The sequence below is a fragment of the Gekko japonicus genome, unplaced genomic scaffold (assembly GCF_001447785.1).
Source record: "Gekko japonicus isolate JY-2015 unplaced genomic scaffold, Gekko_japonicus_V1.1 scaffold2970, whole genome shotgun sequence".
Lineage (NCBI taxonomy): Eukaryota > Metazoa > Chordata > Lepidosauria > Squamata > Gekkonidae > Gekko > Gekko japonicus.
Window position 1 is genome coordinate 74,325 of NW_015172102.1, and position 10,129 is coordinate 84,453.

A 10,129-nucleotide genomic window follows, 5' to 3' on the forward strand; every position below is an offset into this window, starting at 1 on the left:
TGTCAACAGAATTCCTGAGCTGCCTTTTTAAGATTTTGCAGAAAACAGCATATGTAAAGCTGCACTATGCACTCAGGTCTCCTATAAGTACAGATCAGAATAAACAAACTTCACTAGTCTAAACATGCACTCTTATATGTAATGTGTAAGAAATTAGCCCCTAAATCTTACAGCATTATAAATGCATGCAAATCGTACTCAATAAATAATTCTTCCTTCTGGGGATATTTCTGCTTATTACTTTAATTCAGAAAAAGACAGGCCAACCCAGAAACTCAGATTAAGCTCTGATGACCTTTCCTGGAATGTAAATATGTTATGATCAAGATAATCTGTCTAAATTGTAAAACTTTCTTACTCCTTTAGCTTGAGTATTCATTGATACTACATCACATGCACACTACAGAATTCCAAACAACACAAACTAATATTGTTTGTTTAGAAAATTATGTACATGTTCATCTGTTCTGTTTATTCATTTAGAAGATTTTTACGTCGCTTCTCCAGGAACTTAATTGAACTTAAAAGAACTTAATTGCTGTGGACAGTTCCAGCACTAGGTGAAATGCTCTGGCCCCCCCTGACATGGTGAAATGTGTAGGGGCTTTGTACAATCATAAATCACCCAACTATCACCTGCAAGGCTCCCTCTAAGCTGTGGAGTCTTGTGAGCAGAAATTCTACTTTGTGCGCTACCGGCATTAAAGCTGTGAGCGAGCGATTGGGCTGCGGCATAAATTAGTTGGCTCTGGAGCCCTCCTTCCTGAGCCAAGACAAAAATCTGTGAGCCGGAAGCTAAAAAACTGTGAGCTAGCTCACACTAACTCAACTTAGAGGGAACATTGATCACCTGGCAATTTTTCCTTTTTGTTCTCTTTGAGAAATGTGTCTCCAGTGAAAGTCAGGATGGGCAATGAAACTGCCTCTACATAGCATGGCAGCTAATCTTGATAACAGGACACATCCCCTGCCCATTTAAAACATGCATTCTAACGAAGGGCAATACAGTTGGCTTTGTCTGCCAAAATCTAATTACTGACACGGCACTGTGACATCCTCACAAGTCACTTCATGATCCCTGATAGGCTGAGATCACAAAGCGAAAGAGATGAGCCCTGAAAAAGTAGTTCGAAAACATGCAAAAAAATAAAATAGCTCCAGGTCCAGGCAACAGTGGATGCAAACATGTGTGAACAATGTACATTTTCACCCAGCCACAGATGACTGGAGGACATTTCACCTTTTTTAAATGATACTTTTGTCCTCAGGATGTTCACAGATGACTGTTCGGCACGGCCATAGTTATGATGACCAGAAAGCTTGAGCTTAGCTAACTGAGAGACTTCTGGCTCCCCATAACTTTTCGTGGTCTGCTGAATCATGGTGTGGCCTCTTCACTACCTATACTGCAGCTTTATTCATGGACAACTGAACAGGAATGCATAACTATAGAAGGTTCTTCCTGGAGCAAGTTTTTAAAACCTGAGAGCCTCATTTAGAAGTTCTAAAACACTTTTCGGTATGGAGTGTTTTTGACAGGGTTAAACTTTCTGCTAAAGGCGATAGCTGCATGAGCAGTACTAGATCAATAGATAGACAGGGTTAAACTGTTCAATAGTGGAGCCCTTAGCATTTTAACCTTTTTTATTCCCTTTAATATATCTTCTTTCAGTAATCTGCAATCTGTTAGCAAGATGTCCTCAGCGACTGCTAGTCATGCAAACAGCAGGAGCGGAGGGAAGCACCCTTTGCACCAGAACCTAATGGTTGCTGCTATCACAAGGAGACTTTTTCCCTAACTGAGGACAAACTAGAACTATTCCCCTATGCATTCCTTAGAGCAGTGGTTCTCATCCTGTGGGTCGCGACCCCTTTGGGAGTCGAACGACCCTTTCACAGGGGTCGCCTAAGACCATCGGGAAAACACAAATTTTCGATGATCTTATGATAGCAACGAAAATAATTTTTTGGTTGGGGGTCACCACAACATGAGGAACTGTATGAAAGGGTCGCGGCATTAGGAAGGTTGAGAACCACTGCCTTAGAGGAAAAGCGGCACGTTCCCAAAACATAGTCTATTACAGTGATGGCGAACCTTTTAGAGACCGAGTGCCCAAACTGCGACCCAAAACCCACTTATTGATCGCAAAGTGCCAACACAGCAATTTAACCTGAATACTGAGGTTTTACTTTAGAAAAAACAACCCATACATTAACTTAAGATGATCCAAACATAGTAAGGAAAGCAATCCCAAATGCTTTCAGTTACTTAAAACTATTTGGCAGAGAATTCGACACTTTAATGATGGTCTGGGCCTGGCTGGGGCGATGGCACGCGTGCCCACAGAGAGGGCTCTGAGTGCCACCTCTGGCACCCGTGCCATAGGTTCGCCACCACTGGTCTATCACATCCTCCTCACACTCAGCAGAACTTTCAGGAGCAGGTGGTGGATGGACAAGCAGACAGACTTGCAGAGGTGTGGGGTACTATTGTAGAAGATTAGTTGTGAAACAACACCCCTTTCATGTCAGCATAACACACAAGCACAGGCCGGCATCAATATTAAGACCACTATCCACTAAGCCGCTTTGCAGATGTGCCTGGGATTCCGCATGTACAACAGGGCTTTTGTTGCTCTTTTCCAAAACAGCAACCCCCTGTTCAACTACTGTTCAAAAAATGACCACAAAAATCCTGCTGCACAAAAGTCTCTCCCTTGCACCACTCTGAACATGAGCCTAAGTCTATGCCAGTATACAGTTTCACAGCACAAGTCAGTGCCAGCTGTGATGTACAGTGTCTGAAGGATTACAAAATAGTTCGAAATATCAGAGCATTCTTTGGAATTCTTTTGCTCCAATTATTTCAGAACCAAAACTGATTTTATATACCTCCACAATTCTAGAAAAAAAATAAAATTATATTGTATTTGGAAAATGCATAAGCCCTCCCACAAAAGACTGTTATACAAGAGTGACAAATACTTCGCTGTGCTCCATTTTTTTGTAAAAAAGAAACAATCATTTAAAAAAAATTAAAAGAGGAAGAAGAGCTATTTCCACAAAACCAAAAGGTGTAGATAAAATACATCCCAATAACATTATTTAAATGTCTAAAATCTTATATGGGCAGGACTGTGTTAGATTTCTCATATAAAAACAGATGGTTTCAGAATACCTAATAAATCACTAAAGCTTTATTACCCCTTCGTAGCTGCTCCCCATTTATTTGCAGAAGTCATCTACTCAGGACAAAGAATGTCATTGCTTTTTGAAGCAAATTGTTCTTTCCTACTCAATTCAGTAAGGATTCTGTGTTTGAAGCTGGCTACATAAAGAGACGGAGCTGCGGTGGCTCAAGTGGTTAAGACGCTGAACTGCAGGCTGTGGAAGGTTGGTAGTTCAGCAGTTCAAGACCCAAGTGTGCCACATGACGGAGTGAGCTCCCATCTCTAGTTCCAGCTCCTGCCAACCTAGCACTTCGAAAGCAAGATATTGCAAGTAGATAAATAGGTAACACTTTGGTGGGAAGGTAACAGCGTTCCGTGCGCCTTGGTGTTTAGTCATGCCGACCACATGACCACGGAAATGTCTTCGGACAGCGCTGGCTCTTCGGCTTTGAAACGGAGATGAGCACCGCAACCCTAGAGTCGGATTCAACTGGCTTTCGAGCAAGGGAAACCTTTATCTTTACATAAAGAGACACTGTAAGCTTATCACCTGGGTTGGAAAGTTTGACTGCATAACATTAACAAAAGGTAGCAATACACTTGTAGCAATTACACTTGTATTGTATCCTTATACAGAAGGAGTGTATTACCACCTCTGACACAACCTAAATTGTGTGCTACCTATGCAGAATGCAAATCTATGTAACTTAGCACCTACTCCAGATATTGTTTAAGACTTCGGGAACTCCAGTACACTCATGAATTTGTACACCTGCTAGATCTTCACTATTTGTTTCAAAGAAGGGAGCCATTCTTAGCTCAGAGCATCATGGTAAGTACATGTATATGTACGTGCAGGGCTATTTTGGGGCAGGAACGCACGGGAACGAAGTTCCGGCTGGCTCCCAAGTTGGCCACGCCCAGCAGGAACTAATTAGCATAATAGGCCACACCCAACAGCAGGAACTAATTAGGATTGGCTACATTAGGGGTGTGTGGCCTAACATGCAAAGGAGTTCCTGCTACAAAAAAAGGCCCTGGGTTTTGACAACAAACAAGGTAAACAGAATAACAAGCAAAAGGTGGGTGTGGCTGGATGACCACACTTCTGGTAACATGGGGGTGCAGCCTAATGTGCTAATGAGCTGTGCTGTCAGGGGTGTGGCCCAATAGGCTAATGAGTTCCTGCTTTTGGGTGTGGCCTATTATGCTAATGAGTTCTTGCTGGGCTTTTTCTACAAAAAGAGCCCCGTGTACGTGGTCTGATTCAGCCCACTGAATTAATGAAGTAACATAAATATACAAGAAATATGTATGCACTGAATGAAGTGCAAATGTCTATGGCGATAAAGCCACATTTATATCTATGTTCAATAAAACAGCATAGACCTGTAGTCTGGACCAAATTTTAAACAAATAAGTATTTGCGGTTGTGAGTACCCCCTTTTAAGTATTTGTCCTCTGTCTTCTCTGATGTCATGTTATCCACACTGGTTTGTCTCAGGCCACAAAACTGGCACTTCCCTCTCCCCGTCTGTATTTTCAGATAACATCACCTGGTCAGGAATGATTTATATTGGCCCCGTTCACACGGAGGATTTGCTGCACTAAAGGCACGAATGTCAGGTGGATTTTCGGGGCGCGATCACACAGCAACATCTGGGAAGCGTAGCGCACCCGTGGCCAACCCGTGGCGTCCCGCCGAAGATGCACAGTAAAAAAGTACCATGGAAAGTGCACTAGTATCCGGAAAACACGGGGCAGGGGCGGGCGTTTAATCACGAGAGCACTAGTATCCCATGGCATCGAGTGCCTGTCCAGGTCCCGTCGCAAACCGGATTTTTTTCATAAGCGCATGTGCACAAACACATAACTGAAAGAAGTGCTGCTCCGTGGAACTGTGCATGTGCACAAACACGAAACGCTTCCCGCACTTCTTTTCCACGTTCCAGCATCGCCGTGTGATCGCCAGCTAGCAGCCTAAGCGCGAAGACTCGGGGGACCATCTGATCAGGCTACTGCGCTTTATTTTGCTCCCGGGCGAACAGCCATGCCCCCCCAGCGTTATCTGGCCCGTGTGACCGGGACCATTGTTTATTTTCTGGATGTGTTTCTAAAAACTATGTTACATACTACTGACCACTGAGGAAGACCTTTGAAGATGAAGTTGGTCATCTGATATTTACATAAACTTTGTCTAGGAAATTATAGCCGCTTATGTTAAGCTTATTCTAGATGACTCTTAATATAGCCTGTGTTTTTAATCATTTTATTGTGTATTTCTTTTAATACAAATTTTATTTGCTATAGCTTGACCCTTGAACCATTACCAACAGACGACATCTTCAGCTGGGGCCAGGAGAAGGCCGTCTTCAGTGGCTGCCCCAGCAGGTCTTCTTTCTTTGCAGGCAGCTTGCAACTTTGGCCTGACTTGTCCACAGGGCCTATCAGCTTCAGCTCCTTTCAATCAGGCTGTTGTAAGTGCCAGGTTCCACACTACCAACTGGGTTCCCAGTGCTGATCCCAGTGCTGACCCCAAGCTTTGGTAGACAAGATACAGAGTGAAGAAGTAATGGGAAGAGGGAACACATTATCCTTCCCCCACTTACTGGTTCTCTGATCCAAATTCCCCCCACTATGGCATCCCAAAATTCATATTAGCCCTTGCTAAGCAGGGCAAGCATTTGTAGCAAAAAATTGCTAGGGGAAGGGGTGAGAACTCATCTCTTTACTTTCCACTCCAAATCCCTACCCCACTGAAGCTACTTTCCTTAAAAGAAAAGATACATAGATCTAATGCTAGTGTGTTATTAGCTCCTAATATGAGAAAACTGCTGGGTTTTTACAGGTGTGGTCAGGCCACGTGGCCACACTTCTACATGAATCACTAGTATGCTTCAGCCAATGTCACATACAATGAAAAACCCAAGTATTATCTGGAGCAACCCTCACTTATGATCAGGGGTCATTTCGTAGAAAAAGAGGTGCAGGAGCTCATTAGCATAACTCATTAGCATGACTTATTTGCATATGCCACACCCCCTGACATCACCGGAAGTGTGTCAGAGGGCAACACCCACCACTCAGGCTCCACTGGACTGTTTTGGATTGCTAGCTATTGGGGGGGGGAACACGCAGATCTGTCCTCACAGAGGAGGGAGAGCTTGTACCTGAATAAAACTTGGTCTTAAAGGTGCCACTGGACTGTTTTGGACTGGGGGGCCGGGGGGAGCTCTGCAACTTACTTGGCTGCTTCTTGCTCTGACTGAGGGCTGCTGGGAGCAGGGGGTGGGGCTTGTTGCATGTGCCCGCCCCCTGGGCTCTTTACTGCCAGAGCTCTGCTCCTGTGCGGTCCTGCAGGAAATGACCCCTGCTTATGATAATGCGAGAGAGACGGTGAAACAGAGAATACCGGGTATCACCAGACAAAATGATCTTAACAGCACACTAAAATGGTGCGTCTTTCTGGAGCCGATTAACAGGTAGCCCCCATGCCTTACCTATACCATCTAGAAAACCATGAATACAGGAGAACGTTCACTATTATGAGGTGGGACACTCTCCCTTCAGTGATTCCATAGAGGGAAGATTCAATCAAATACCATTTGAAGATCATATATGCCCCTGCTGTAATGAAGGAGTAGAAACTTTAATGCATGTCGTATATGAATGCAAGGCATAGAACAGCTATCGTGATACCCTTCCATTTCCCACAGCTACTCCTCTCATGTCCAGTCAAAAAATGCAACTCCTGAAAAACTTTCTGGATAACAGGCACCCTGAGACTATACTTAAATTAGCCAAATTTGGTTGGCTTGCCTCAAGAACCAGAAAGTTATTAGTAGCTCAGCCAGGTAAACGTTAGGCATGTAGCCACTTTGTACGTGTGTTACAATGGCTACGTCCATCATGTTTATTTATTCTTTTTGTATTTTTATAATTGTTTCATTGGTTTTCCTGTTTAACCTACTATGGTTTTCTCTGTTTTAATGTGCTGCCTTTTGCCATGAATAAAATCTAAAAAAAATCTATCTGGAGCAACATTTACTGCAAATAGTAAACCTCCACTGGTTTTGTTTTGATTACTGGTGAAATATTCTTTGATAGGTTTTTAACATTCTCTCTTAGCACAAGGAAAAAGCAAAGTTTACGAATAGCTGGAGTAATCCTGCATTCTCTTGTAGCCATACCATTACACCCCCTTCCCCGTTTTCTGTAGCACCTACCATCGTGCTGTTATTATTCCAGACAGTACTAGGGTGAGGACCTTATCTGATGTAGAGTTTTGAACATCAGGTAAGAGAACACTGTAATCCTTGCAAATAATATGTTCAAATACCAATCTCGCCAGGCTTTTAATGCCTTTTTTCCTCTCAAGTTGAGAACCTTGCAGTGATTGTATGCGATTCAAGTGAATAGAATTGTATATTTATGTCTGCGCAGCTGATGGCATTCAACTTCACATATGCTGACAGCCAGTAATCGCTACTGGTAAATGCTGAGAAATGACAAAATTGCTGGCCTTGATGGAAATCCTTATCTTTTGGGGGGCCCTTCAGCTGGCCTCTTGAATTAGTTACAAAAAGTACAGTTTCTAGTGTCCTGGCCCCACTGCTGGACCTCCTGATGGCACCTGGTACTTTTAGCCACTGTGTGACACAGAGTGTTGGACTGGATGGACCATTGGCCTGATCCAACATTGGCTTCTCTTATGTTCTTATGTTCTTCAACCAGGCAGGAAGTCATGCTGGGGAAGACTGTAAAATGTAAGGAGCAGAAACAATGGCCCAGGTTGTTTATCCACTGATTTAAGGCCCATTCTTTGTAAAAGATTGGCTTGTTACACCTCCGCCCCCAAAATGATAAGACTTGTAGCCAGGGAAGAGGGCTGGTAATGAGGAGTGTTCAGCACTAGGGAGGGCACCTCCATGTGTCTGTGTGCAGGGACAAATTTTGCAAAAATACTGACAAACATTTATAAATTTTGAAGCAAGGATGCTTACCCAAAGGCCAGTTAATTTCATGCTGAGCATGGTGACAGTCACCTATCCCTAGAGCATACTCCTGCTAAACTGAAGATAGTATCGATATTTTTTCATTATGTTCACATTCATGAACATAATGAAGCAGGAGGCCATCTGGATAGCGAAGCTTTGTTTTGTAAACCTCAGAATTTTGATGCATATCTGAGAAGAGTAATATTACCAGGATTTGGTATGTATTGTTTCAAGTTTCAAGTTATGTACCCCAATCTCTAACTGGGTAGTAAACTAGTAAGCATACAATATTCACATATACCAGATGGGCCAGATGTACCTGGCAGATGTGAGAGGAGATACATCTCTGTACTCCATTTCATGGTTCTTCTATCTGCCTGTAGCAGATACTCAGGGCCACAAAGACTACTGAAGTTTTGTCCTGTCTCTCACGTTGATCATGACAGATCAGGAAACAGAAAAGTACAAAATGCTCCCGTTGGTGTAGTCCATAGATCTTGTACCTGGAAAAAGACCCCCCCCCCATGTTAATCAGGAAATTCAGATTGTGTTCATGAGCCCCAAATGCATTGGTGATGGAGACACACAGGTGATACCGCAACGGAACAAATCAGTTCCTCACCAAAGACTCCTGAGGAAACGTATTGACCCTGAGATAAGAGGATGGGTCATTGTGGGGAGGGCGGGGTATAAATGCGATTAATAAATAATTAATAAGTAAATATATTATGGACTTAAAAAATGGTTGAGCAAAAGGAAGTAGAGAGCAGAAATAAATGGACAGTTCTCACAATGGAGGAAAGTGAACAGTGGGGTCCTACAAGAGTCTTTATTGAGCCAGCAGTGTTCAGTTTTTTCAGATATGCTCTGGAACTGGAGGCAAGCAGTGTAGTCTGTCGACTGTCTACTGACCCACCAACAACTGGCCTTTCACTCATTGTACCATCGGGCCAGAACTTTATAGCTCCAGGAACTGGGTAAGTGGGTAATAATGTGGCAAATCAAATTCAATGTAGGTAACGTAGGTAACATGATGCACAATGGAACAAAAAATCCCAACTTTTAAGTATACACTAACCAGGTCTGAACTTGTTGAGACTGAGAAGAAGAAGAAGAGATTGGATTTATACCCCGCCCTTCACTACCCAAAGGTGTCTCAGAGCGGCTTACAAACTCCTTTCCCTTCACCTCCCCACAACAGACACCCTGTGAGGTAGAAGAAGAAGAAGAAGAAGAGATTGGATTTATACCCCACCCTTCACTACCCAAGGGAGTCTCAGAGCAGCTTACAAACTCCTTTCCCTTCCCTTCCCCACAACAGACACCCTGTGAGGTAGGTGGGGCTGAGGAAGCTCTGACAGAAACGGCTCTTTTTCAAGAACAGCTCTTATCAGAACTGTGGCTTGCCCAAGGTCATCCAGCCAGGTGCAAGTGGAGGAGTGGGGAATCAAACCCCGGCTCTCCCAGATTAGAGTCCGCGCACTAAACAACTACACCAATGACCTTGGAAATGTCAACCCAGTGTCTCACTGCACTAAAAAAACCCGGAAAACTCTATGCTGGGGATTATTAGGAAAGGTAATGAAAACAAAACAGCTGATACTATGGCGCCTTTGTGTAGATCTATGGTGCAGCTTCGCTTGGAATACTGTGCGCAGTTCTGGTCACGCTATCTCAAAAAGAACATAGTAGAGCTGAAAAAAGCACAGAAGAGGGCAACCAAGATGATCAGAGGGTTGGCGCACTTTTCCTGTTAGGAAAAGATAAAGAGACAACTAATGGGGGAAATGATAGAGATTTATAAATCAATCAATCAGTTTATTACGGTCAAAGACCCATCAGACAGCATACGGAATTAAAAACAGTCTCCAGATTATCGTAAGACATTACAGAGAAAAAACATCTCAGGGAGTATTAAGGAGGTGCTTACGCTTTATAAATGCAACGAAAAGAAATTTAGCA